General features: G+C 42.1%; 1 long non-coding RNA gene and 1 other non-coding gene across 2 annotated transcripts in view; both read right to left on the bottom strand.

Moving 5' to 3' along the window:
* LOC106696704 overlaps window positions 1-22,966 on the bottom strand; it is a 31,057-nt gene extending 8,091 nt beyond the window's left edge. The window contains exons 1-4 of the long non-coding RNA XR_001347643.2: window positions 22,904-22,966; window positions 20,671-20,840; window positions 13,408-13,491; window positions 5,295-5,388 (exon numbers count right to left, since the gene is read on the bottom strand). This is a non-coding gene — a long non-coding RNA (uncharacterized LOC106696704). The remainder of the gene's footprint in view (window positions 1-5,294; window positions 5,389-13,407; window positions 13,492-20,670; window positions 20,841-22,903) is intronic.
* On the bottom strand, window positions 1,464-1,595 carry LOC111825445. Its single transcript, XR_002828611.1, has one exon. It is a non-coding gene; the product is annotated as a small nucleolar RNA SNORA51 (small nucleolar RNA).
* Window positions 22,967-26,498: the final 3,532 nt, after the last annotated feature.

The raw sequence follows: 26,498 nt of genomic DNA, 5'->3' as shown, positions 1-26,498 counted from the left end.
AAACCAATATAATGAATATATTTGTTAGAATACATATTGGCAGCCCTTTCTCCCCTTAAAAGAGTCCATCTTTCTTTCTTTGTTTCTTCTTCTTCTTCTTCTTCTTCTTCTTCTTCTTTTATAACTTTTGGTTTAACAGATGTCAGAATTCCTAGCAAGAATCTGGCAGGACTTTGATCTTTTGACAATGAGGCTCATTCTGTACATGGGATCACATTACAACAATACCCACAACACATTTTCATCTCTATGTAATATCTCCCTTTAGAACCCTGTGCACTGTTAATATTTGGTCTGGACTAAATAAATGCACTTAATTTTTTTTATTTTTGTAAAATATATATAACTGAAATTTACCATTTTAACCCTTTTGGGGTATACAGTTGATTGGCATTAACTACATTTATCATGTTGTGCAATCATTACCACTATCCATTTCTAGAAATTTTCATCTTCTGCCACTGAAACAAGAACTACCCATTCTCCACCCACCCCTGGCAATTGCCAGTCTACTTTCTGTCTTTATGAATTTGCCTACTATCAGTACTCCATATAAGAAAAATCCTACAATACTTGTCCTTTTGTGTCTGGCTCATTTCACTTAACATAATGTCCTCAAGTTTCATCCATGTGGAGCAGATGTCAGAACTTAATTTCTTTTTAGGGCTGAATAATATTCTATTGTATGGAAATGTCCCATTTTGTTTATCCATTCACCTGTTGATGGACACTTGGATTATTTCACCTTTTAGTTATCGTGAACAATGCTACTATGAACATTGGTGTACACATATCTGTGCTACTATGAACATTGGTGTGCTAATATCTGAGTCCCTACAAATTTGATTTTTAACAAAAATCTCATGTCTTAACACATACATCATGTGTGATGAGTATGTAAACCTTCTTGAGAGACTTTCCCTTTGACAGGTTAAATCTCCAAAGATGCCTGGCCAGTATGGTTCAGTGGTTGAGTGTCATGAACCAAAAGGTCATGGTTTGATTCCCAGTCAGGGCACATGCCCGGGTTGTGGGCTTGATCCCAAGTAGGGGGTGTGTAGGAGGCAGCTGATCAGTGTTCCTCTCTCATTGGTGCTCCTAACTCTCTATCCCTCTTCGTCTCTCTCTAAAATAAATAATTAAAAAATATTTTAAAAATTTCCAAAGACTTTATAAAGAATTCATACAAATGAAATATTTTTATAATTGTGAAGTACAGATAGAAAATAGGCTTAAACCAGGAGAGAGACTTAACACAGAGGAAATACAGGTGCAGCAGTTTGATGACCAGATATAAATATTAAATACCACAACCACCGTAACACATCCTGCATTTCTTTTTTTATAGATATTTGTCCTAGTTCCCAGGAACTGAACATAAACTTGGGAGGCTGGGTTAGTTAGAGTGCTCTTAGTGTGATACTTAACTTTAGTGAAGATTATTTTGTTTAATTTTTTTTTCTCAATGTCTCCCCCTTCACAATACAGACCAGGCAAAGAGCCTGAGCTGAGGTGTATATGGGGTGAGTTTGCTCTGCCTCCTATTTCTGTACAGTCAGTGTAAGCACACAGCCTGTGGTAAGCACCAGGAGGCCTGTTTAATATTTATTTAAACTTCTCAAACTTATTCTGTAGGTTAAAATAAACTGTTCGTTTTCTTATTTGAAAGTGGACTTTGCATTTTTAAATCTATTTATAAATTCACATAGCTGCTATCCCTGGCTCCTAGGAACTTTGAAAGAGATTTTGTTTTGCTTTCAAATACTGTTAGGGTGTGTGTGTGTGTGTGTGTGTGTGCATTTTCCACAACCTGAGTGGTTTTCTATAAACACAGGGAGCACATTCACTCGGAAGGTGAGACAAGACAGATAAAACAGATGGTTAGTTGTGCGTCAGCCCACATGACACCAAAGGTGCTGCTAATTTTGAGAACCATGCAGATGAGATGTCAGCGGAGCAAGTATGTAGCTCAAGCAAGCTGTTTAACTGTAAGCCCCTAGCACTACTCCTGCTAGCTGTGGGCTGGAACTGTTGCTAGGTAACCATTTTGCAATGGACACCTAGCGACTATTAACTGCCATCTTCCTTTTCTGTTCTATCATTCCATGAAGGGACTTGCAGTTTCTAAATTCAACGTAACATCAAAAGTCGGGGGTGGGGTGGGTGGGGGGGAGATATCTTAGACTATTTGTGCCTACTAATGGAAATACTTAAAAGAAAAGCAGCATGCCTTCTAACAGGCCACTCATGAATAACTACTTTCTTAACATTTCCATTGTTTTAGGTCAATGGAATTTACTTCACAAACCAACATGTTAGTGTTCTTATTTTGGGTTGCTTTTACATTTTTAAAGATTATACTTTTTGGAATTTCTCCCAAAATTCAGTAAGTGTGTACTTTAGATATAAAGGAAATAAAAGCTAAATTTATACTGTTTAGCTCATTTAAATAAGTCTTTTTGTGAGGATACAAATTATGCTATTGAATAATTATCATTCCATGGAAAGGCATAATCTTTTTAGGAACAAAAGCCCACATTTTGGGGGCATATCTCTCATTGGCTAGAATTAGGTGCTTAAGAAAGTTAAGTAACCTCATGGGGGGCGGGTAATTGAAGAATTTGTGGAGGGGTAAAAGGCAGTGAGGAACATATACAAGTAAATTCTATATTAGTTGGGATTAGATTCATTCGTGACAGAAAAGTCAAAATAAGAGCGAGGTAAGCCCGGCCGGTGTTGCTCAGTGGTTGAACAGTGACCTATGAACCAGGATGTTAGGTTTGATTCCCAGTCAGGGCACATTTCTGGGTTACAGGGTTGATTCCTAGTAGGGGGCCTGCAGGAGGCAGCCAATTGATGATTCTCTCTCATCATAGATGTTTCTATCTCTCTCTCCCTCTCTCTTCCTCTCTCTGAAATAAAAGAATTTTATTCTTTTAATAAAAGAGTGGTTAAGGCAGTAGTTTCTTTTTCTTTTCATGCAAATTCAACTGGTGTAGTGGCTTCACAATCATAAGAAGACAGGCAGCTCCACCCACGCAGAGCGTCCTATCTACCCAGCAGGAAGGAGGAAAGTGAGAAGGACACACCCCTTTGCTTAAGGACACTTCCTGGAAGTACCACATCTCACTTCCCGCTAGAGCAGTGTCTCTGTGCAGTTTCTTCTGCCTGCAGTCTGACAGACTCCACTCCGTTCCAGTTTAGGTCAACACTTTCCCCAGTGAGGCTGTTTCATGCATTTGTAATTCCCATAGTTTTGTCACATTCTGGGATCCCTCAACCTCCTAAATGATTTCTAAATTTGTACACATTAGGCTCACTCATTATGCTACAATATTCTATGGGTTTTGTCACATACTGTTTAAAACATCAATAAACTGTATCATTGTGATATTGCTTTAATAAATTATGTATAATAATAAAAGCATAATATACTAATTAGACCGAACAGCTGAATGACCTTCCAGATGTCATTCCAGACGTCCTTCCAGACGAAGCCGCCGAGGCGGAGTGCCGGGGTTCATGTCCCAGCATCAAGAAGGGTTCAGGAATCTGGAAAAGGGGCTGCGCGTAGATGACATAGAAATCCGGGGACTAATAAAGAGTCCGGAGTCAAGTTATAATTTTGAAAGGCACTGGGGGTCAGAGGACCTTCAGCTAAAGGAACTGAAGACTACCTCCTTGTCTAGGATCCTTGCTTTTATTAACACAATTTGTCCTAAGGCAAGGTGGTGATAATACACTTCAATGGGTAAGGTTTCAAAGGGTACAGAGTCCATTGTCAGAATGGGGGAATAGCCTAAGGCTGATCAGGTGTTTGGCCAGTAGGAGGCAATAACATGTAGATTAAGATGCCTTTTAGCTGTCTGGCAGCCACAATCAGTTTCCTATTCAGGTTTGGGGAAATGCCTTTAGCCATTCCCAGCCGGTGACTACATGTGTGACGACTCAACCCTGTTGAGTCCCCAAGTTTCATCAACCTTTGATGAAACTCTTGAAATTATGACATGCTGGAATTGGTCTACGGCAGCGGGGGCCAAGGCAGAGGAGGTTAGGGGCAATCAGGCAGGCAGGTGAGCAATTAGGGGTGATCAGGCAGGCAGGCAGAGTGGTTAGGGGTGATCAGGCAGGCAGGCAAGCCAGTGGTTAGGAGCCAGCATCCCAGATTGCGAGAGGGATGTCTGGCTGCTGGTTTAGGCCCAATCCCCCAAGGGGTCCTGGATTGCGAGAGGGTGCAGGCTGGGTTGAGGTCCCACCCCCACCCCATGCACGAATTTCGTGCACTGAGCCTCTAGTATTTAATAATTTAGTATGTTAATATATATTTAATAGAAACAACAACATATAAATTGCTTAGGGTTGCAAGCTGTTAAATTGCAGAGCTAGGATTCAAACCCTGATGAATGGATCTGCAAAGCCCTCTTTCCTTCTACCTTGCTATTTTCTTTTTTAAGAATCTTAACCTCTGAGTCTTCTCACTTTATAGGAAGAATTTTAGATTTCCTGTGTGGGGTCACTTGCTCTTTCCCATGTATTGGCACAGCACTTCCTAGATATCAGGTCAAGCTTAAAGAGTGGCTCTGAAAGGGTTTTTTTTAGAATTGCCAACTCCATTGGATGAAAACGGCACATTGACAACTGATTTGATAATCTATATATATAAAAGCCTATGGCCGGTCGCTATGACGTGCACTGACCACCAGGGAGCAGACAATCAATGCAGGAGCTGCGCCCTGGTGCTCGGTGTGCTCCCACAGCTGGAGCACCGCTCAGCTGACTGATGGGCACCACACACCAGGCTCATGACTGGTGAGCACAGCTGCGGCGGTGTGAGCCTCTCCCACGGCACAAGCCTCTCCTGCCTCCATAGCAGCGTGCTACCAAGCAGTGGCAGGTGTCAGGCACAGCGGGGCTGGGATGAGCAGGAGCTGTGTGGCGCCTGGTCCCACTTCTACATCCCTCTGCGGACATCAGACTGCTGGTTTTGGCCCTAAGGAGTCCCGGATTGCGAGAGGGAGCAGGCCAGGGTTATGGACCCCATCGGTACATGAATTCGTGCACCAGGCCTCTAGTAGATCAATAAAGGGCACAGACTTGTCAAAGTGGTGGATAGGGCATCACTAATGGTCCACTATACAAGCCCATCCCATCACCCACATTTCTTCCCCCTTGTTGTATTAATAGCTTGGATCAGGCAGCACCTATTTGCAATCTCTGCTACTTTCAGCTGCCCAATAACTAGCTGATACTCCCACCCATCCATCCCTCACCACCTCATTACCCTGCCCTCTCACCTCGGAGTTTACAATGTACTTAGTGGGGTTTCTCCCCTTACTTCTGCTGGTGATGGCTGATGGCTGTGGAGGCTAAAGCAAGACGGAACTCGTGCTGTGGCAGAGGAAGGAAATGAGCATTATGTCAAAAGGCTGCCATTTGCAGAAGAAAATAACTGACTTTTTCATAGAAACTCACAGCTAAAATTCAAAATCAGATCACTGTTTTTCCCTTCCCTGATCTGCAACTCCAGTGCATTCTATGGTGGAGACCACTGTCTTCTCTAATCGATCCTTCCCTTCTTCCTTGGTAACAGAATTATTGATTGACGCAAGGCTCAGGGCCATCCAGAATACTGTCTTCCAGACTCCCTGGAAAACTACTCTAGTTGATAAATTGCCTCCCACTGGGTACAGGTTAATAACAATTCAGACACTGCTATCCATGTGTATTGAACAATCAAATAAATGAGTGGTGGATGGTGGGAGCCAGGTTTCTCACTGTTGGAGCAGGGGGAAGTGGCTAGAGTGATCCATGTGGTAATGGATTAGAGTTGGAGACATCTGTATGAACTCATGCTTTGCTTAATATGGATACCAAAGGTTATATATAAAAATGTTTATGCACACATGTAAATACCTGGGTTAGTTCCTTTCTCTTTCAGCTGAGAAGCAAAACCACCCCAGTAACAAGGGACATACCTATCACCTAGATCTTGATTTCTAATACCACTCTCCAATAAAAAGAACCAGGGTTTCTTAGAGAAATGGCTGATTTCTAGGCCTTGGGCAGGAAAAATGCAAAATAAGGCTGGAGCATTTTATAAATCCAGAAATTAAGGAAGTGCTAAAAAAAAAAATCCACAACAAAGGAGTATGTTAAAGGACAAGGAACAAACAAAAAGAGTTTCCAGTGACCAAAGCTGGAAAAATTTGAGCAAGAAAACAAAGAAGGATTTATTGGATTACTGTATAAGCCAAAGTATGTTTTTAAAATCCTTAAACTTATACTGATATAAATGACTGAATAGATAAGAACTTCAAATAACCTATGTAGATATCTGCCCTCAAGAAGGTGAGCCACAATTCCCTACTCCTTACGTATGAGTAGTACATAGTGACTTCCTTCTAAAGATGGGGAGGGGAAGAGAGGGCAGTCATCCTATATAATAAAAGGCTTATATGCAAATCGAACCAATGGCAGAACTACCAGTTGCTATGATGAGCACTGACCACCAAGGGGCAGATGCTCAATGCAGGTGCTGCCCCCTGGTGGTCAGTGTGCTCCCACAGGGGGAGCACCACTCAGCCAGAAGCCAGGCTGCTGTGGAGCCTCTCCCGCCTCCACAGCAGCACTAAGGATGGACATCCCCCAACGGCTCTGGCTCCAGGACTTCGAGAGGGTGGAGGCTGGGCTGAGCCGCCCCCCCCCCCCCTGCACAAATCTCGTGCACTGGGCCTGTACTTGTAAAATAAGTGACAGTAGAGAAATCTGACACTTATTGCCTCAGCCATGTGATCAAGGCTAGCATCAACAATGCTAAGTCATGTTGAGTGTATACATATATCACATCCTTTGACATGATGTGATGAAAATGGTGTTCTATCTCTGTGGTCTTCCTCTCAAGAACACTAACCCCAGTCTAATGACCAAAACATTCATCAAATCCGAATTAAGGGACTTTCTACAAAATACCTGATGAGTGCTCCTCAACACTGTCAAGTTCATTGAAATGAAAGTCTGAGAACCTGTCACAGTCCCGCAGACCCTTAGAAGACATGATGATTGTAATGTATCCAGGATGGGATTTTGGGATAGAAAAAGGACACTCGGTAAAAACTAAGGAAATATGAATGATACGGATGTTAGTTAATAATAATGCATCAACATCAATACATTATTGTGTCATTACATTGATTGTAACTAATATGCTAATGTAAGATGCTAATAATAGGGGAGACTGAGTATGAGATATATGGGAGCTCTACTATCTTTATAATTTTTCTGTAAATCCAGAACTGCTCTAAAATAAACCTTATTTTAAAACAATGCTATATGAAAAGTACTTGGCACTTTGTAAATATTCAGTACATGTGTATTGGCCTGAACTAGTTGTATTATTGGTACAATTTCCCAAACTGAGAGAACAGAATGGCCTCTCTGGCCTGGGAATTCTGTATAGGAACTCCTATTATGGGAATTCTTCCAAATTCCTGTGGAGTTAGTTTCACTCCTGAGAGGGAGTATAGAACATGTTTTTAGAAAGAAAACAAACAGCCTTAAAAAAAAACATCTAGCATCTGGACAAATATAGACTTGCACATCAGAAAGTAGGGAGTGACACATGAGCACAAGCGAATGTTGAAACTGAGTCACTTCATAGAAGATAACAGAGATGCCGTGAACTGACTGATTAGTCACACCACCCTGCTCTAATTGTGATTACAAAAGCCAAACTGTTTTTATGGGCAACACCCAGTGAGCCAGACTAAACAGGAGGAATTTAGGGGGTTTTTAATAGGAGTGCTAAATGATGACACTAGCCTCCTGCTTCAGAAAACCTACCCCAAAGCAAGCCCAACAGCCTAGAGCAAAGCAGGGTAAATTATTCGGTTTCCAAGAGCTTAAGTAATCAAGTGATTATAAAGCAAGTCCCCGAAGGGAGGCGAGGACTCTGGGAGAACTGGGTTCTGGAAGCAACCAACAAGATGCCAAGGGCGAGACACTGATACAGGCAGGGTGTTTAGTCCTTGCTTTCCAAGAGCTGAGTTCACGTCTTTTTTCTTGCTGATTTTTTTTAAGCATTTCTTTTTCTGCAATTCTTTCCTCATTTGGATCTGTTTTTGTATGTTGCCTTAGTTACCATTCACAATTAAGCAAGCAAGCCAACCAAGGAAGTACTAAGTGTAAGAACTTGATAGAAGACAAATGAAAACCATGCATGGGAGTAACTCTCATAATGGTTTTGTTCTGGAGGGATCGGAATTGTTAAATGTAATGACTAGGGTGATGCAACAGGGTTGTTTTACTTTAAGCTGTCGCCATTAGAACTTTCAGGCATGAAGAACTAAATTCATTTTCCTGGGAGCGAAAGTGGTGGTGATGAAAGGACAACGTCTCCAAAATAAAAATTGACACATTTTGAGTAACTTTTGTTTATTACGAAGAATTATTTTGGAGGCAGTTCATATCATACAAATGACCACTTTGGTCTTGTATGGCTCACGTAGCATGTCAAAATTTTGATTAATAATCATTGTATCTCACAGTTGTATAGCTTGTTACTTACATTTTAAGGGGTGTTTCACACACTTTATCCTAGTTGTCACCTTGACATCTTTTTCACCTTAGCCTAATTTGACTTAAATCTGAGATATGTAAAACTAGAGCCTTCTAAGAAATGACCCCAGGGTGAAGAATACCATAAGATATTAAAACTATTGAAATAGTTTAAAATATCCGGATTTAAAGAGAAATCTAGAAATCATTGTATCCACAGTCCTCTGGCTTGGCCTCCTTCCTGGATTCCATTCCCAGGTCATGTCAGAAGAGGCTCTTCCATCTTGGCTGGACTTTAGAAGCTTCTTCTAAAACTCACGAAACCCAGACAACATCCCAGATAAAATAAATCGGTATCTCAGGGGTGGAATCCAGGTATCAGTACTTGTAAAGTTTCCAGGTGATTCCAAAATGCAGCCAAATTTGAGAACCACAGTCCCAACAGAAGAAGAGACTTTTCAATAAAAAATGAGGTTGTGTGATCCCTCTGGCATACTAAGTTTTGGGGTCATATCATTTCTAGTAATGTTTGAAGAATCATCAGTAAAATTAGACTTTTAAATTCTAATTTTATAGACGCGACATACAAGGTTTTCCCCCTGTGTGTGCAATAGATTTGGGGTGGTTTAATCCACTTAAAAACTAAATGAGGGACAAGCATTAATGAAACTCATTGGTAAATTAATTACATGCCATATATTTCAGCCGAGAGAGCAACTTACTTTGTGAATTACTGGACACAGATTGAGGAACAAGTTCTTGAGAAAACATTGACAGTAACTGAGTCACCTGCTGTCACAACAAACTGACTTCTCACCTGAGAGACTTTCAAATTCAGGAATAGTAAATACTTGCAAATGAGTTGTAACAAGCACAAGATATGGAAAAATGACTTTGGGGAGACAGTCGCTCAAGACCAAATATTTAAAATTCTTCTCTCAATCTATCTCTGACATTGATTCATGCATTCTTCTTTAAGGATTTAGATTTTTGGTGCTTTAGATTTCCCATCTGTAAAATGGACTCTAGGCATCTGTTTCAAGGAGGTATTAATATTTTATTTATAACGTACTTTGAAGATGAACTATACATGTAATTGAATTCCATGAACATTCCCATAGAGGTTGCTGACGATATGACTGAGTTCATTGTTCTAGCTAGAAGTTTAACTCTCTTTAGCCATATGTTCATGTTCAGCTCTTTGTCTATTCATTGATTCAACAAATATTCAATTGTGATCTTCCATGTGTCAATGTGTAGTGGTGAAAACAAATTCCTTGTCCTCATGAAGTTACAATCTTGTGTGGGAAACAGACAACACCAAACAGTTTGGATGAGGAAACTAAATTAAATTTGTGTTAAATTGGTGTTAGTATTTAGGCAGATTCTATGACAATGCTACATATATTTTTTTTAATCCAGAGAAGTTGCATAGCAAGAAAAAAGTGACTCCTAAATAATAATGACACTGCAACGAGACTTCAAAGGCATAGTTTATATTTTCTTTATGATCTCAAACAAGACACTAAATTTATTAAGCTGAAAGATCGTTCAAAAGAACACGGTGAATGCCTTCTATAACATGACATCTTACAGTCTATTGTACTGAAGGAAAACATTGAGATGTTTACAATCAAAATAATATAAAGGATTTAAAAATATTGAATATTTCAGGCAAACCAAAAATTATAAATAATAATATAATGGATAATGCATTTTGATTAAAAAAATAACCCACAATCTATATTTTGATTTCATTTAACAGGTTAACAGCAATACATGCTTATAGCTTTGCTGTTTTTTCTTTCTCTTTTTAAATTTAATCAACATACAGCCAAAATTGTTTCATCTATACCCAATGACAGATATATCATTATGCTTATAACTACTTCATATGTATCTCTAAAAAGATAAAGATAGTCTTAAAATAAAGAACAATGCTTTCTTTATCCAGTCAGTGTTCAAATTTCTCTATAGTCTCATAATTTTTTAATAAAGCAGATTTTCAAAAATTGTGGTAAAAATATACATAACATAAAATTTACCATTTTAACCATTTTCAAGTGTGCAGTTCAGTGGCATTAGTACATTTACATTGTTGTACAACTATCACATCATTCACCTCCTGAATTTTTTTCATCTTCCCAAACTGAAATTTCATACCCATTAAACAATTCCTAATTCCTCCCCTTTTCCTTCAGGGTAAGTATGACAATCACCATTCGACGTTCTGTTTTATGAATTTGGCTACCCCAGGTACCTTATATAAACCGAATCATGTAATATCTCTCTTTTTGCGACTGGGCTTATTTCACTAGCATAATGTCTTCAAGGTTTATCCATGTTGTAGCATCTATCAGAATTTCATTTCTTTTTAAGGCCAAATAATATTTCATTGTATGTATATACCACGTTTTGTTTATCCAGTTGTCTCATACTCCTTTTTAACTGTTTTATTTCAGTCTTTGTTTGAAAATCCACTTTATTCTTTGGAAGCAAGGCTGCACATAAAATATGTGGTAGTGGTATTTTTCAAAATTCAAAGAGATGAGAAATCTAAGAAACAAATTACAGAATTTAAACCCTTTTTGAGACCTTTATAGAGCTCTAACAATCCAAAGTTAAATACTTTAAAAATAAAAGCAGACTGTTCTTCACAGTTATGGGGCCAGGCTGTTCTTTGGGTAGTGGATGTGATGTCTGTCAAATGGTGAGACATCACTGCTGAGAGCCCAGGACCACAAGGTGGGCTCCAGGTGCCCAGCTTGTCTGGTTGGGAAAGAGGACCGTGTTCTGGAGTGTTGACTCAGTGCCCCTGGCAGACACTGCTAGTGTTCATTCCCAGACAGAATTTCCCAATATACCTGAAGTCAGCTTATGGAGCAAGAAAATGCTGTGTGTCATCATTAAGTCACTTCTAATGCAGTCTCTTGAAAGAGTAGGCAAATTTCAGAGAGACTGGTATGAACAGACAATTTGATTATGGATGTCAAACAGGAAGTGAAAATCTGAAGAATCTGAATTTATTACGGTTAATTATATATTGACTAGACTAGGCACAAAATTTGCACATGGGGGGCGGGGGTCCCTTAGCCTGGCCTACACCCTCTCACAATCTGGGACCCCTGGCTCCTAACTGCTGGCCTGCCTGCCTGCCTGCCTGATCGCTCCTAACCACTCTGACTGCCTGTCTCATCGCCCCTAACCCCTCTGCCTGGCTGCCTCATCGCCCCTAACCACTCGCATGCCTGCCTGATTGCCCCTAACCACTCTGCCTGCCTGCCTGATTGCCCCTAACCACTCTACCTGCCTGCCTGATTGCCTCTAACCACTCTGCCTGCCTGCCTGATCGCACCTAACTGCTCGCCTGCCTGCCTGATCACCCTTAACTGCCTTTGCCTCAGCCCCTACTATGGCAGCTTCGTCCGGAAGGATGTCCGGAATGACGTCTGGTAGGTTGTTCAGCTTTCGGGTCTAATTAGCATATTACACTTTTATTATTATGGATGGGGTTGGGGTCTTGGAATTATAGTTCTATGACTTCCCCCAACTTCTTTTCTACCTACTCTTTAAAAACAAAGTCAGGATCAGGATCATACAGTGATAACACTGTAAAAAATCAATCTTAACATATATTGATTTTAAGATATTTTAATTAGACCAACTAAACTAGTAAATTGTTTCAAATTTCACATAATGGCAAGATTTCCATCATTGACATCATATATACTAGATCAGCGATTTTCAACCTGTGGGCGAGGCAGGCACACTGGTGTGCTACAAGAATTTTAAAACATGCAATTCCTGACTATTTAGTCATGGGCACTGACCTCTTCTCCCTTAGATTGTCAAATAAAAAAATGACAACAGTCAACACAACAATAGCCATCTGGTGTGGAGGAATCAAAATTATACCTATGTTTTGTCAGATGGACAAAAAGTATGTTTTTTGGTGTGCCGCAGAATTTTAATAATTAGTTTACAGGTGCCATGAGATAGAAAAGGTTGAAATCGCTGCAGTAGATGGTTAATTACTTTACTAAGTTTTCTGCATTTTGTAGCTCTTGTGTATATTTACATACACAAATCCTTGCTGTGGAAAAACTCCTTGTAGATGAGAAAGGAAATAATAATATTTACTTCACCTGGGAATCTGACCTTAACAACTTGAAGTTTGAGTAAACCTAATATGGTATAAAATAAAATCTTTTAATAAGGTAAAAAACACTATCCAAAATATAAATAAATGGAGAATTGAAGAATATTAACGTTGACTGATATTTAAACATTATATAATTCAGGGGGTCATCATTTCCTTGGATTCATGAATTAAGAACCTGATGAAAGCTATGGATCTTCCCTCGACAAAAATGTATATAATTTTGCTTATAATTTCACATGTTCTTGAACCCTCTGATGCCCATTGCCGGACTCCAAATTAAGCATCAGATAAAATTCATCTACTTCCTTTTATGGTTGATGGAACTGAGAATCATGGTGGCTATGCAACGTGCCCATAGCCTTCATGTGAGGTAGGGTAGAGAGTTCACTCTAATTGCAAAGTGATTTTTACTACCACTTGGTTATGAAACTTCTAAATAAGAGCTCACTTAACTTAGATGATTAATGTGAGAGGTCCCATTGGCCTAAATGTCTCTTCCTACCGAGCCTCTCACAGTGCCTTCAATTCTCACACGTGAGGTCTTCTGGTAGCATATTTGTGTTAAGGTGAACAAAACATTAAGCACTGGCCTCCATTCAAATGCCAGGAGAAGGCCAGCTAGAGGATGATATGGGTCACTAGCCCAGATTCTTTTTCTGGGAATTCTCCTTTGGGATTCTGGGTCTCCTTACCTGCCGTTGACCTTGATGCCTTCATGCATTTGCCTACTTTTCCCACATCAGCTCAGTGGAACAAGGAGGTGGGATTAGAGAGATCTGGTGTAAAAGAAAAAGGGGGATGGGGCAGAAAACTCTCCTTAGCAAGATTAAAGTTAAGCAAAGGCAGCATTTTCAGAAATTCATCTGGTTCAAATATTTTTGCAGCTAGAAGTCAGAGTTCTGGAAATGTTTTATATTGTAATACTAGGCAACCATATTCTCAGCATTGTTGGAATGTATTTAGAAGTCTCCAGTTTTATAAGTCTCATGCAATTAACTTGGAGAAACTTGCACATGTTGGATAAGGGCTGTGTGTAAGGCCAAGAAGAAAGCTTCTTAGACTGATATTCCAGGAAAGATGGGATTTCCTTTTGAACATACTTGCCCTCAAACAAATCAGAAATTGAAATACAGAAATATGTTAAATATAATTAAATATAACAAGTGCTTTTTGTGATTGCCTGAACAAAGATGTATTTGTCTGCATGACTTTCTTTTGAAATATGATTTATTCTAATGCTAAAGATGACACCTATTATAGAAAATCTGGAAAACAAGAAAAAAAATTGCAATTTCACTAAGCAGCGATAAAAACCACTGACAATTTGATGCATGTATTTTCAGGTTTTTTCAATGAATGTACATTTAAACACACACATATACATACATATCCCAATGTATGTATTTATTTCCATTAGAAGCTAAAGAAAATGATGGTGAAGTCATTTTTCCCCACCAAATATCTTTCTATGTGGATCTCTATTTCTTTAAAACAATTCCCAGGGTAAACATTTCTTTAGGATTTTCCTGCTTCTTATTAAATGCTCTACTCAGAGTTGTACCAATACATTCTTGCCGTAATACCTGGGTGTGCTCCTTTTCCTTATTCTCCTATTAATATTCTATATTTAATTTTTTTCTTTTCATTGTATCTATATTGGATGATGGATGCTAACTAAACTTTTTGCAATCATCATATCACAATATATATATATATATATATATATATATATATATATATATATATATGTCAAACCATTACACTGGACACCTGAAATTTAAATAGAGATGTATGTCAATTATATTTCAATATAACTAGGAAAAATAAAGCTTAGTAGCTATATAAAAAAATCGATGCCACCTTGGTCAGCGTGGCTCAGTTGGTTGAGCATCATCCCATGCACCAAAAGGTAATGGGTTTGATTCCCTGTCAGGGCACATATCCAGGTGTGGTTCAATCATGGGTAGCATATCACATTGATGTTTCTCTTTCTCTCTCTCTCTCTCTCTTCCTCTCTCTATAAATCACTTTTTAAAAAAAGAATGAAAGTTTTTTTTAAAATCTACTTTAACTTGATGGGCTAAATATGGTATCCTACGTTAAAGTCATTACTTTGATTACTCTTGAGATGAGACTATTTTGTATATATTTATTATCTATCTCTATTTCTTCTACTATAAATTGTTTTCCATGCATGCTTTTTAAAAATTGTGGTACTTATCATTTGCAAGCTGATTTATAAAAATTCCTTATATAACTTAAGTATAAACCCTATGTTTTAGGAATTGAAAATATTTCCGCCATTATTTTCTTTAGCTTCTGATGGCACTTTCTCCCCTTAATGTATCATGAAATGTTACTTGTGCCTCCAGTAGATTTGAGCTGAACTGCTTGCAATGGGGCAGGCCTCATCACATTTATCTGGTGGGACAAGTAGAGGGGACACCTATGGAGGGTTTGGGGTGTTAAAGCTGAAGTTCTGGAGTTGAAGTTCTCAGCACCTCTGGTTTCTCCCAGATATTCCCATTCTAATCGCTGAAATGATACATTTTCTCAATAAACACACCAATTTTCATTTCAAAAAAGGCTACAATACAGAAGCTGGTTGTATTTATTTGTGTCTTTTTAGATGCCTCTTGGACTAACTTTGAGCAGTCTCAGGTGGCTGGCTATAGTCAGAAAGGCTTCTGGAACATAACTGTATTTTTTTTTTTATTCCTCACCTGAGGATATGTTTTTATTGATTTTAGAAAGAGAGCAAGAAACATCAATGTGAGAGAGAAACATTGATACGTTGCCTCCTATACTGGGGGTTGAACCAGCAACTTAGGTATGTGCCCTGACCAGGAATGGAACCTGGTGTATGGGACAATGTTCCAAACAACTGAGCCACCGGGCCAGGGCCATAATTGTATTCTTACTCTCCTTTTCTGTCTATTTTTAGCTGGGCACCCTTGGCCTGAAGCTTCTCTTTTTCTTGATCTTATTGCATTTCCTTGAGGCTGCAAAAACTGAACATACTTTAACATATGTATGTTCTTTGCTTCCAGGACTACCCACTTCTCGCCTCATCTACTATGACATAACCATTTTCTTTGATGGTCTGTAACTTGCAAACTCGCTTCCATATAATTTCTATGCTAAGATTCTTTTGGTTTCAAAGAAGAGAAACCAACTCAAGGGTGCTCTAGCAAAAGCAGAGGATTTATTACAAGTCTTTGGGGCAGGAAATGTAGCTAATGTTATGCCCAGATTTCAAGATTCCCAAGAAGCCACCAGGGAGCCATCCAATCCGATGCAAAAGCAAAGAGTCTTTTATTTTAAGCCCGGGCTTAGCTCCTCTACCTTCCTTACTGACGCAGCAGCAGGTGGCAAAAAGAGAGCAGTCTGCTCGAACCAGGGGTTTTATAGAGGGTTGGAGTAGGGGCGGGAGAGGGGGCTGTGCCCCCCGCCGATTGGCCAGGTGCGAGCTGGTGACCCATTACACAGGATGTGGTCATATCTATGGCTCGCACTTCCCTTGATTGTCATTGGTTAGTTTAAAATCCCGGGCGTGGCCAGCAGAGGCCTGGGCTTCCGGGAAGAAGGCCGCACGTGGCCCCAACATGGAGGATACAGGCAAGATGGAGGGCATAGCCCTCGCCCTTTCAGCTAAGACTCAAGGGTACTAGGCAAGAAACCAAAATGTTGGAAATCCAAGAAACATGCTCTCACACTCATATCTGCTATCATGTCATATCCGCCTTTTCCTTTCTTGGTGGACTGGATTTCCTCTGCTCCCGAGTCCCTGTGATGGTCTAGGGATAGCTGCTCATGGTCTCCAATTTAACGGAGAAAGACTGACTTTCCTACTCTCAGTCCTGAAGGGTAGCAGGACATGCCACTGCAGAATACGCCATGTTGGCATAGGATTATGTTGAGCTTGAAGGCTATTGAGAAGAAACAGATATAAGAAAAGTACCCTGCCTTCCCCTTATTTGCCTAAAAGCAGACAAACATTTTCAAAGGTCTCCCTACTTCCTACTCTACCAGGAAAGACAAAATTCAATCCCTGGAGGCAACTTTAGACCCTTAACAAAGGCAGTAATTTATGTGCATAACCCTCTACTACGCCTCAAGACTGGCCTCCCCCACACTTTCTTATGGTGTCAGCCGAAATTGCCCTATAAGCCAGCGTTCTAATGACTCATTTCCCCCTGATTATCTCCATGTATACTTGAGGTATGCATGATAATAAACTTCTGTTTGTTTTTCTCTTATAAATCTGTCTTTTATTACAGGAGTCTTAGCCAAGAAGTCAGAAGTTTAGAGGGAGATTTTTCTTTCCCTACAATCCTAAATCTAAAATTCTAAGATAGGAACTTTGGTCCAGTTTTAATGAAGTGCCTACCTTGGGCACTGAGAGTAGGCGTGTGAGGTCACATTGTCCACATGGCTGTGGGAACCCACTGCTCGGTGGACAGGGGGCAGCTAAAGGGACTGCTGTGAATTTACACAGATACAAAAAGTACGCATCACATTAACTGTATTTTTAAAGATCCTCCCCTATAACTTCTAGCATAGATGTCATGTTACATGCCAGGAAATTTAAAAATAAATGAAAACTATCCATTTTAGGAATATCGTCTGCAAGAAAGTAACCACTGAAATTTAAGAAAAAACCTGAGAACCTGGTCCTAGTTAATTCCGTTGTTTTGCAGAGACAATGCCTCTGACACAACAATGACAAGCGGGAGGGGTAGGTGACTATGCCCAGTGTGGCGTGGAACCTGAAGAGTAGCTGAATGCCACCCAGAATACGACTGTAGGAGTTCAGGATGAGCCACTTCAAAACATGCTGCTTGGGCATATTGATTTCTCTGAGCTGTAAGCACTTAAGAAACAGCAGATGCAGGGAGAGGCTTTCTCTCAGCTCCCTCATCTGCCTAAAGATCTTCCAAAAGGAACTGGGTGTCACAGATCCCTCCCCAGGAGTGTCATCAACCAGGGAGGACTGACTCATGCCAGGAGAAGAGGCTAGAAATGGACATCACACCCAGACACACCTGTCACAAAGGATCATACTGCCCGTCTGTTCTGCTCAGGGCCCATTCATCTCTCCTAAAAAAAAAATCTTTACTCTCCCACAAGAGGCCTATATCTCTCTCTGCTGTCCTAGTAGCATGGTATTTCACCTGATTCTAAGTCACCCCTGGGAGCTAGTCGCTTATCCCTGGGTATCTCCCATGTGTGCATGAGTTATACATGTTAATAAACTTCTGTTTGTGTTTCTCTTGTTGATCTGTCTTTCATTACAGAGGTCTTAGCCAAGAATTCAGAAGGGTAGAGGGAAAATTATTTTTTTTCTCTCCTACAAACCTAAACTTCTAGTATAAGGCTCCTATAATTTCTCCAGTTTACTTTGGGAAATATTTTCACTTAATTTGTACATCATGTTAAACTTATTTTGTTTTTTTTAAAAAAATGTATTTTAAAAGCCAAAGGCAGGGAAAAGTAATACATTCAATATTCTGTACTTAGAACAAAACCCAAACTCCTAATATATAAACTTAATATTCTTAGCTTTGAAAATGTAGTGTTAATATAATTGTATTCAAGAACAACCACACCCTCGGAACAATGTTACCTTGCAGAGGAAGGGAAGGGCTTCCTCAAATTGTTTTTACACCTGAAGAGCCACTGTAGTTAGGGAACAAAGGAACAAAGACGAGGGGTCGCTGGCGACTTCATCAGGACTTCCAATCAACCTGCTCTGACAATTCTGAACTAGACAGTATCTAATTGAGGAGAGGACCATAGCTTTTGAGACGGCCTTAATATCAGATGAATGCTTTATTTTTACACCTTGATGACGAGAACAGAAATAGAAGCTTTCCCAAGTAGAGAGTCTCGTATTCAGCCATTCTGCACAGGCCTTCTATAAATATTAGATGAATTTATAATGAAGTTATGACCAACCATGATCCTTAGATAACAGCTCACCATAAACCCTTATCTCAAGCCATCTCACTATTTCGTAGGATGTAGAGTAGGTAGGGGATCAGGTTTTATTGTTCTATTCTACAGAATTTTAAGCAGAAAGTTTTCTTTTTTGGGTACAAGAGTAATAAATATCGTGAATAACATCCACGGTAACTTTGCCTTTCCTGTCTTTTAATAACTACAATATTAATCAAAATTATAGTTCTTCGGGAAGACCTCACATTTTTTATGTTATGCTCTGCTTCATGATGTGTGTTATATGACGCCACCAAAGACTTTGTTTTTATTTTACAAATGCCTCAAGATTTTGTTTTTGTTTTTAAATATATTTTATTGATTTTTTACAGAGAGGAAGGGAGAGGGATAGAGAGTTAGAAACATCGATGAGAGAGAAACATCGATCAGCTGCCTCCTGCACACCCCCCATCGGGGATGTGCCCGCAACCAAGGTACATGCCTTTGACCGGAATCGAACCCGGGACCCGTCCAGTCCACAGGCCGACGCTCTATCCAGTGAGCCAAACCGGTCAGGGCTTGTTTTTATTTTTGAAAGAAGGATACAATATCACTGTCTCATTCATTTAAAAGCTAACAGTTGTGGATGAAAGGGGCCACATGCTAACCTGATAAGCTCAGGGAAGGTTTGCATGGCAGTCTTTCAAACTCAAAGACCTAGCATAACCACAAAGGATGGTCTGAAACTAAAAACTTTAACTAAAAGCAGTTATGGTGGGTAGTCACCTCCTAGGCCTGTATCTTCCTTGACAAGGTCAACCTTTACTTTAACTTATTGTCTTTTTGCATCTACTATAACAAAAAGTATCATTGAAATGTCAGGGTAACTTGAAACTTCCCTTTTTCCGGACCCCTCAGGACACAACCAAATGCCCTGGGCGCCAGGGCAGACACCACAAATTCCTTCATTGTTATTGTTGTTATGAAAATCGTTGACTGTTAACTATCCTGCACCCACCTACGTATGTGTCTGTCATTTTACTCTTTATCCAATCCCAGAGGATTCCCTGCTTTGCTTTTTCCCGCCTCTCTATTCTATCACCAATGGGTTTCATGTAACCCACTGATGTCTCCTCCTTTGATTGCAATGTTTAAAAATAGATGAAAGCCCTAGCTGATTTGGCTCAGTGGATAGAGCATCGGCCTGCAGACTGAAGGGTCCCAGGTTCGATTCCAGTCAAGGGCCTGTACCTTGGTTGTGAGCACATCCCCAGTAGGGGGCGTGCAAGAGGCAGCTGATCTGTGTTTCTAACTCACTATCCCTCTCCCTTCCTCTCTGTAAAGAAATCAAGAAAATATATTTTTTAAAAAATAGATGAAAACCGCCATTCTCTGGAGCATTATCCCAAACCCGGCAATTGTCAAGAGTTCGGCTAAAATAAACTCACAAACATTCTTTATAGGTTTGAATGTTTTTACGTTAACACAGTTGCCTAAATCGGTTTTCAAAAATGGAAAATATTTTTCAAAACTGTGCAGGCAGAAGGAAGGTCTTAAACCGTATGTCTCACTGTCACCAAATCTCGTGAGCAAACCTTCCATTTCAGACGAGGGCCCCCTTGCACACTGCCCTTGCCACCCATGGAGGGTGAGACCATCTGGGCGAGCTCACCATGCCATGGAGCGGCCAGGTGTGCCAGAGTGGCACCTGTCCTCTTTCACGAAGACACATATGGTGGCTCCCTGTGCATGGCTTAGCTCCAGGATGAGGCACCAAGGGGAGGGAGGGCATCATCTCTGCTCCCGATGCTCCCCCTTCCCTCCTGAACCTGCTCCATCTCAGAGTGCCAAGTGTGCTATAGTTAGCGTCATGTGTCATAACTATTTCACAGATGTTTCTCATTGATCTTTCACTGGAATGTTTTCTCTCTCTTTCTCAGGAGAAAAATGTTTGCAACAGGATTGGGGTTGCGAATGGTCGAGGGTAAGGTGGGGGGCAAGGGGACACTGTTACTTACAGACCCCCAGGGCACATTCTGGAATTCTTGGTGACACTGCGGCCAATCCTTGGGCCTTCAGTGAATGGCCTGGATCCTGCGTAGCTTCAGCTGCGAGTCCTTCCAACGGATGCTAAAAATACACTGCAGTTTATTTTCCTCAGTAGGGAGCATATGTGTTCCCACTTGACCTGGAAACACAAAGAGAGCCAATGTTAAATCGAATGCTGCCCAGTCCAAGATAAATTTGTTTTCTGTAGTGCAGGGGAGAGAAAAAACAACAGATATTGGGACAGTGTTGCCTTTGCTCTCAGGGGGAGTCAGTGTCTTGAACACATTTTTTACGCTCCCTGTTGGTAGTTAAGTGACCACTCTCAGACTTCTCAGCCAGTGCTGATATGAACTGGCTCTCATTCAAATCGGACAGTGAGTCTAAGGCAGGTTTATTACATTTTGGGAAAGAAGAGTGAGGAAAGCTTTCTTTCTCTTTTTTTTTTTTAATCTTCTTAAAAGACAGAAGCTAAAATGCCCTCTAATTGAAGGACAGATTTTTATGGACACTTGTACTTATACCTTTTTTCCTTCAAATAAGCAAACGAAGAAGCAAATCAAACAATTTATCAACAAATGGCAGAGAAATTCTGTTTTAATAACAGATGTTAAACCTAGTTCTTGTGTTTGGGGCTATTTAATCTTTGGGTGGCCCAATATTCTTCATACATATTATAAGAGCAGAGCTCACTTTAACTGTAGATGGGTGTCTTCCCTGCTTTCAGCTGGTACCACTTTTCTGCAGCTTAAAATACTCAGTTGGCTGACAATGAACTTAGACCCATTCCTCTCCACGCCCCCACCACACCTCCAAGAAACAGCACAGTGATTAAAACAGGAGGTTTGGACTCCGCCTTGTTGTGAGCCTGGATTATGCCATTGAGTAGCTCCGTTTTCATTTTTCGCCGTTTGTAAAACGGGATAATAATGGGACCTGCTATGCAAGGCTGTTGTGCAGGTTAAAGGAAACACTGCACGAAGAGCATACAGCACGGAGCCTGAGTTCACAGGAAGCCTTCATGCATGTTAGCTATTATTGCTGGTGATTATTCTTAGATAGCTCAGCCATCCCAATATCCAGAGTTTAGAGGACATGACCTTGAAGATCCCTGTGGTTAAACTGCCCTCTGTCAAATTTGGCTTTATTTTTATTTCTAATCCTCTTCTTCGGAACAGGCCTAAAACCTTTTAAATCAGTGGTTCTCAACCTTCCTAATGCCGCGACCCTTTAATACAGTTCCTCATGTTGTGGTGACTCCCAATTTCATTGTTACAAATTGAACATAATTAGAACATAGTGATTAATCACAAAAACAATATGTAATTATATATGTGTTTTCTGATGGTCTTAGGCGACCCCTGTGAAAGGGTCATTCGACCCCCAAAGGGGTCGTGACCCACAGGTTGAGAACCGCTGTTTTAGAGGGATGTGCCTTCCTCCTCCTCTTCCTACCTTTCCCTTGATTTCCTACAAGTTCATCTAACAAAATCAAAACAAAAAAGGTTAACATCAAGGAGGTGAGAAAGTTTCCAAGGGAAGTTACTTAACATTTTCAATGATGGTAGGTCAAGGAAGGAAGAAGCGTGAGTGAACCTTCTAGAGATCAATGTGCTGACTACTGGGGATAGAAGCCAGATTACTGGGTCCAAGAAGGGAACCAGTGGAGACAACCAGACTGGCCCCAGACCACTTATGTAAGATATTTGACAGAGAAAGGAAGTAAGGCAATGAGACAGTAGCTAGAAGGTTAGCAAGGTCAAGATGGAAGAAAGTCAAGTATGTTGAAGGCAGCACAAAATAAATGAGGGATGAAAGCTTCCTTGGAGCTTGTTGCTAGTCTACCAAGGGGTGACAGCAGAGAACTGCGGCTGCCTGGGGCCATCCACACTGTTATGGACAGGTAATGAATGGAAGACTAATGCCCACAATGCATAGGATCCTCCCCTATAGCTCAAGACCCAACCTCTTCACACATGTTCTCCCCTAGAAGACTTGTGCCCTAACAAAGGGTCTGCACTCTGGGAGAAAGCCAATGTGCCTGAGATATTACTGCAATCATAGGGTAGTGGCTAAAATGAAAACAGCCTCAGAGTAAGAAAAACAGGAAAAATGAAAAGATTTGGGAGCCTGGCTGGCATGGCTGCTCAGTGGTTGAGTGTAGACCTATGAACCAGGTGGTTGCTGTTTGATTCCTGGTCATACCTGGGTGGTGGGCTCGATCCTCAGTAGGGGGCATGCAGGAGGCAGCCGATCAATGATTCTCATCATTGATATTTCTATCTCTCTCTCCCTCTTCCTTCCTCTCTGAAATAAAAATATATTGAAAAGATTTGGGAAAGTTTATAGATGAGGACCATGGCATTGGATAGATATCCAAGGCAAGAAAACTTCGAATAATCGGCATCCTTCTTTTCCAAACTGAGATGATCATTTCTTGCTTTTAGGAAGATCCTGACATGTGCAGGGCCACGGGCTTCGGGCAAGACTACACATGAAGGTCCATATACCATATGTTTAAATCCTATCTAATAAAAGAGTAATATGCAAATTGACCATCACTCCAATACACAAGATGGCCTCCACAAGATGGCTGGCAGAGGAGAGCAGTGAGGGGTGACCAGGCCTGCAGGGGAGGGCAGTTGGGAGGGACCAAGCCTGAAAGGGAGGGCAGTTGGGGGCAATCAGGCCTGCGGGGGAGGGCAGTTGGGAGTGACCGGGCTGGCAGGGGAGGGCAGTTTGGGGGGACCAGGCCAGCAGGGGAGGGCAGTTAGGGGTGACCAGGCCGGCAGGGGAGGGCAGTTAGGGGCGACCATGCCAGCAGGGGAGGGCAGTTAGGGGTGACCAGGCCGGCAGGGGAGGGCAGTTAGGGGCAATTGGGCCAGCAGGGGAGCAGTTAGGCATCAATCAGGCTGGCAGGGGAATGGTTAGGGGGTGATCAGGCTGGCAGGCAGAAGCGGTTGGGGCAATCAGGCAGGCAGGCAGGCAGGCGAGTGGTTGGGTGCCAGCAGTCCTGGATTGTGAGAGGGATGTCCCAGATTGGAGCGGGTGCAGGCTGGGGTGAGGGACCCCCCTCCCCCGCAGGAATTTCATGCACCGGGCCTCTAGTGTGCTATATCGGGCTAGCAAATGTGGTCCTCTCATCCCAACCTGGGCTCCATCGAGCACACGGAGGACCCTGTGGGCACAGAGGGACAGTCAACTCCATCCATACCCCATAGGCCTCGCTCGAATGGCCACGTAACTCCCGAATGGCTCTGGAAGACTGCCCGGCCTCCTCCAAGCAGGCTTGAGGCTGTTTGCACAGGCATTTCCGTGTCCTTCACGCCAAGCATGTTCTAGAAGGCTGAAGGGGCTTTCCCATCCTGCCCCTCAGCCCATCAGAAATTTTACCACAAGGGGTGGGATGTGGCAAGAGGAGGACCAGGTTGGGAGCCCAGGGCAGGATCCTTCTTGTCTGGATTTAAGAGCCACACTGGGCACATTGCACTCTCCTGATCTACTTTTCAAAGAACAAACTCTCAGATAAGTCTTTTTACCACAAGGCTTCCCACCACATTGACGGAAACAGCACATAGCAGGCCAAGGGGCTCAAAAAAAATATTGCTGCTGAGCAAACTCATTCACACCAGGCTTCGGTGCTTCAGTGAGGGCCCAGAGTGGCCACAAACAGGGTGTTGTCTGGTCCTAGCCAGCTCTCTTTATTAGATAAAGCAAATGACACATTATCTCCTGACAGAGGAAGAGCACAATTTTCAGAGACATTTCAAATGGAAGTGTAATTTTCTGATGCCTTCTAAAGGGGAACAGCTTAGCACAGGTTACTTAGATCTAATCCAAACCACTCTAGGACTTCAATTTAGCCATTTAAGGTAGGAAGCTGATGCCTTCTCCCATCTCCAGCCGCAGGCTGAGGTTCAGATTGGAGTTAGACGGAGCCAGAGGATGGAGATTTGGGGTCTGACCACAAAGTTGATGCCTTCAGGGGAATCATTCCACAAGGGGAGTTGACACACCTGACTCTACCCTTTACCTGGCTGGGAAGTTGCTTCATGTCTTGGTCCTGTTTCCTTCTATGTGTGTGTGTGGGGGGGGGGGGGGGGGGAAGGTCAGCCTAGAATGATTTAGAATTTTTCTTGAGGTGGGAGGTCACGGATTCCTCCAGCAATTTGATCTTCCAGGAAATCCTTCAGGTGCACACCGCTCAGTTCTCCCTGGTAACGTACACAGAGTTGGGACCCTCCTGTCCGAGGGCACATCCTCGGATGTAGAGCCAGGCTTGACAGCCATCCCTGGGGCGGATTTCCAGCTGAAATGTTCAGTTGCTCTTTTTGAAGAGACAAACTGTAACTACTAAAATAACTGCAATAACGGCCCCAGTGATAACTGGAATAGCAAGCGGAGTCGTCCCCCCGTCATGTTGCAAAGCTGAAAAATGAGATCTCGGAAGATTTAAGCAAATGCGTGGAAAACATTGCAAGCAGATTCAGACTGCCGGCACCGGGAGGGGCCCAATAAAGGGTTACCAGTGAAGCTAATTGGTCTAGGAGTATATATGTGCTACAAGCCTGTGTCACCACCTGATTGATTCCCTCAAGCATTCTTGCCCAGCAAGGGACCCGAAATTTCCCTGTTTCTATGCGTCAGTTCACCTCATTGTTGCAGTCCCTCCCTAGTTTCACATGCCTCTGGCTCGGAGTCTAAAAACAGTCTGTTATTCCTGCATGGTTGGTTTCTGTGATTAGGCTGCTCAAACTGCCCTGTCTGCCTCCGCCTGTTCCACCTGCCTTTGTTTTCCACTGGACCCCTGCCCTGCCTGCCTGTGTGTCAAGCTAACTCCTCTCACCTGGCTATGGGTCCCCAAAGGACGGCATTGTCATGCATGGGGGACAGTCACAAGTGTTAAGTGGTAGATTTAACCCATGAATTGTTTTGTGTCTCCGAAAAGAATTTGCTTCATTCTGAACTCACCTGGAGGCAGTGATGGAGGTGATACCCAGAGACTCAATAAGTCTTAAGATTCTGAAGAAATTATTTACTTAGCATAGATGTGACAAGGAAACTTCCTCAAAAAGGAAAATATCAACTTTAGAAGTGAGCACAGGGCTGCTAAGTTTGCCTGCCATTTTCTTGAACCTACAACATAAGTCCTGTAGTTTGGGGAGATGGTACCTAGCTCCCAGGGTTGTAGTAATGATAAATGGGACACCCCAGAAAAAAACACTGTGTTTCACCATGCACACCGTCCCCCCACCCCACCCGCACCCCAACCCCCAATTAGTCTGCCGAGAGCCTGCTCAAAGCCTGCCCCAGGGGCTCTGAGAACCTGTCTCAGCTGGTTTTTCACAAAATAGGGCCTCAATAAATATATATCAGATGAATGAATGGCTGCTTGCATTTCTCCTTTTGTGTACTTATTAGGTGCAACAATGAAACCCAGGCCCCTGAATTCTGCCAGTTCCATTACCGTGTGGATGTCGGGTGACTGGAAGGGAGAGGGCGGTCAAGAATGAGTAAAGGGAGACAGCGAAGCCTACGCACCCGGAGAGAAAAGAAATCCTTGGAGGCTTGGGGGCAACAAAGAGCCAGAGCAGACGAATCCAGGCACGAGGGCCCGGGGCCTCGCGTGCGCAGCCAGGACCCACTCCCCGCACGTCCCCGCAAAGTGGCCCGCACCCCAGCCAGGCGCCCACCAGTCCCCGAAACGGCGCCCGCCTCTTGGGCGCTGCCGGGGACACCCCGCGCCTCCGCCAGTCCACGTGGGGGGCTGAGCCGCCGGGCGGCCTTGCCCTTTTCCCGA

The sequence above is a fragment of the Myotis lucifugus genome, unplaced genomic scaffold (assembly GCF_000147115.1).
Source record: "Myotis lucifugus unplaced genomic scaffold, Myoluc2.0 scaffold_26, whole genome shotgun sequence".
In the NCBI taxonomy this organism is placed as follows: domain Eukaryota; kingdom Metazoa; phylum Chordata; class Mammalia; order Chiroptera; family Vespertilionidae; genus Myotis; species Myotis lucifugus.
This window is presented reverse-complemented; position numbering and strand designations above follow the sequence as displayed.